Genomic DNA, 4,167 nt, shown 5'->3' on the forward strand with positions numbered 1-4,167 from the left:
ACCTACGTGCTGCCATTAATTTCTGGGACCGCGTCGTCTGGTCTGATCTGGGCCTTCTCCTCTTCTTCCTCATGGGCTTCGCGTTCCTTATTCTTTTTCCAAAGTACAATGAAAACAAGAAGAAAGTTTAAAAAATGCATATACCGCCTTATTCCATTTTTCATTGTCAGGGAAAAAATTGTATGGAGATTTTTCATGGAAAATGATAAGGTGACTCGCGTGCTACTGCACACCTTCAACAAAACCTTTACTACACACATCTACAAATAAACCTATGGAAAACACTTACGTCAATATAGATTGCGGGAATCATATTTCTAACCCTACTACTACCACATTAAGACATTCACTGTGTTCACTTGGCTTGTCAGACAACCAGTCAGCAATACTATTCTTTCATTCTAAATCAGCACCAGCCACCAGCTACCAGCCAGTCAGCAGTACTGTTCTCTTATAACAAATCAGCACCAGTCATCAGCCACAGCCAAGCGAACACAGCGAATGTGGCTCTGAGCAAGTAGGTTTATTCAGAAATATATGTTGTATTTGATTCTATTTGCCATGACTACCAAATTTGTTTTCCTTATCTCGCCTTATGCAAGTTATCATGTTCGTATGCCTCGTCTTGTACACCATATATATCTTGCTTCTTCACCATTTTGTTCACGAACCAACGAAAAACAACACGGTCATAGCTTGCACTTTTATTATTTGTATTTGATATGTATTGCACACATAAATTTAAAGTTATTAGACCGTCCAAAACTTAGAAGATGTCCCAAGTGTTTAACGTAGGTAGAAAATCTCGTGGTGGTGCCTCTAAAAGTCGATAAACTCCGATGGAGAGGGACCTTTATAGGAGGCTTTAGGATGATAAGATGGGGCAGCAAAAGTTACGCATTGAGAGAGAATGAAGAGACACACTTCTAAAGAAGTTTTAAGTCCATAAAGAACATGCAAAAATTCTACATTTATGTTGATTTGAATGACAAAACATGATGTCATAATATTGATATTGTTCGATTGGCTAGTGGCTAGTGCTGATTTGTTGTGAGAAAAAATATATCGATGGCTGGTGGCTGGTGCTGATTTGGTGTGAGAGAAAACCAGTAGTAACTGGTTGGCTGACCAGGCAGCCGCACAAGCTAAATCTAGTCATATCAATAGTTTTCTATGGTAGTTAAATAATTCCAATGTTTGAAAGCACTCCTTAACATTAGTGGTACTAATACTATAATACTAGTAGGAGCATCTCCAAAAGATTCTGAAAAATGAGTTGGGTAGCTAAAATTAACAAAATTGGAACAAAGTCTCTATATAAGGGCAGCCACAATGTTAAGAAAAAGGTAGCCATAAGCATTTAATGCCCCTGTAGAAAGCACCTTTACCATTGTAGAGTTGCACCTTAAGGTTCTGACATCAAAAGTTCACCTTAAGCTTAGAGGGCACCACAAGCAAATAAACTACAAATACTTTTTACCTTTTTCCTATTGTGCTGTCCTACCTGGTCTGATGGATGGCTGTGGCTCAAATTTAATGCCCCTGTAGAATGCACCTTTATCATGTTCGTATGCCTTGTGTTGTACCCCATGTATTTGCTTCTTCACCATTTTGTTCACGAACCAACGAAAAACAACACGGTCATAGCTTGCACTTTTATTATTTGTATTTGATATATATAGCACAAATAAATTTCAAGTTATTGGACCGTCCAAAACTTCGAAGATGTCAACGTAGGTAGAAAATCTTTGTGGTGGTGCCTCTAAAAGTCGATAAACTCCGATGGAGGAGGGAACTTTGTATGAGGCTTTAGGATGATAAGAAGGGTAAGCAAAAGTTATGGATTGAAAGAGAATGAAGAGACACACTAAAGAAGTTTTAAGTGCATAAAGAACATGCAAAAATTCTACATTTATGTTAATTTGAGGACAAAACGTGATGTGATAATACTGATATCGTTCGGTTGGCTAGTGGCTAGTGCTGATTTATTGTGAGAGAAAAATATCGCTGGCTAGCTGGTATTGATTTGCTGCGAGTGAAAAGCAGTGGCGGCTGGTTGGCTGACCAGCCAGCTGAACAAGGTGAAGCTAGTCATGTCAATAGTTTTCTATGGTAATTAAATAGTTCCAATTCTTGATAGCACTCCTTAACATTAGTAGATACTAGTAAGAGCATCTCCAAAAGACTTTGTAAAATGAGTTTGGGTAGTCAAAATTAGCAAAACTAGGACAAAATCTACATCCAACAATCTCTGTATAATGCTCCGCTCAGTATCCCGTTCGCTATCCTAACCTTCCAGCTCGGCATCTTTACCGAGTGGGCATCGCTCGACATCCACCATCCCATCCTTTCTACTGGCATCGGCCTCACCTCTATTCGCCGGCTCCGCCGGCCCAACAGCCGTCATGCGGCCATCACTGTCATCCCTACTCCACCACCTCCTCCTCCTCTTCCTTGCCGACGTGGCGAGTGCTCTGCCCAAGTCCACACTGGAGTCCTATGCCTCATGCACAGCCTGCCCGGCGCTCCTCTCTGTACGCGGATCTGAAGCTGGCCAAGGCTGCGGCACTCTTTGCCACCGGCCATCGCCCTCTTCTCCCCTACCGCCGGCGAGCCCTCTCGCCGGATTTCACCCCCAACCACGGCAGCTCCTTCGGCCAAGGACCCAATTGCGAATCCCCAATTCTTTCTAGTGTTTTTAGTGCAAGAACTTTAGACCCCGTTGTAAATAATACCTTTGACTCTCAAACTCAGATAGCTAGTCTGTTGGATAGTACAGATATATGGAGAGTGAAGGCTGACTAAATAGATAGTTAAATGGTAATATGGAGAGTGGGATTTGGTTAGTCTTTTGGAGTGGCTCTAATTTTATTAGTTTCAAATAAAATTAAAGACACGTCTATTAAATAGGTGCAAAACTTAAATATTTGAAAGATAAGTGAAATGTAATGATAAATTCAGCATTGCAATTTTTTGTAGAAATCTTAGTTGGCCATTATGGCATATCATCGATTTAACATAATTAACAATTTCATTCTAAAAATGAAACATGTGACATAACAAAGTCAGACACTAAAATAGCTATAGCGTCCTCTCTTCACATGCATCAACTACAACATTTCATTTTATTGTGTTTAGTGATTTGATCTCTTAGCTTGTAGGGTGATTAAAGTGTGGTTAGTTTTGCAAGTAGGATGGTTTGCCACTAATCCAAGTAGGATGGTTTGCCACTATTTTTCCTGGCACGTGATTTTGGTGAAATGCAAATAGTGATTGTGAACTTACACCAAAGATATTAGATGATACTCGGTGCATATCACACAAATTCATCTATTGATAGTCAAACTAACTCTAACTTAAGACTAGAAAACCTGCTTGCATGCGGTGCATGAGAGATTGGTGCCATATGATTTGGAATTTGTAGTTCGCAGTACATGGGAAAACCGCATTCTCGATGAAAACGAGAATACCATCCATAGCCCATCATTAGATGTCCTTTATGGTAAAAGTTGAGAGGTAAAATCATTTGTTAAAAATTTATATGAAAATACTAAATTATATATGAAAGTCTATATCAGAGAGATCTATGGGTGACTGCAAGGAACAAAGAAACTGGACTCCTACTAGGACTTTACTCTGTAATCCTCCTATAGGATTCCTACATTGTAACTGACAAGAATCCACCCCTAGAGTATATAAAGGAGGACCGGATACCTAGATCGGCATAGAGATAGAACCAACAAAAAACTCAACAGAGCAAACACCCAGCGCAGGGCGCAAAATACCAAACCACCACACAACACGTAGTGTATTACGTTATTCTGGCGGTCTGAACATGTCTACTTTATGTCTTGTGTCCTCGCGTTTACCTTCAAGTTTCAGATTCGGCTATCTGTGCCCAAACAATATCTTCCCCTAGTGTATCCCTAAGTAGGCTGGTGGTAAAAATACTGATAGTCTACAAGACAAATTTTCATAAAACTTATCTTAGCCCCGTGCATTTTGAGTTCGTTATTTTTGTTTGAATTTTTTAGATTAAATTTGCATCCTAACTTTTAATATAAGTTCGTTTGAAACTTTTTGGATATTTACAACTATTATTTTTTTATAGTTTTTAAGGGGTTTTCACTATTGCAACAAAAGGTGCTTTGCCCAGTAGTATTTTCC

This window comes from Panicum virgatum, chromosome 1N, assembly GCF_016808335.1.
Source record: "Panicum virgatum strain AP13 chromosome 1N, P.virgatum_v5, whole genome shotgun sequence".
Lineage (NCBI taxonomy): Eukaryota > Viridiplantae > Streptophyta > Magnoliopsida > Poales > Poaceae > Panicum > Panicum virgatum.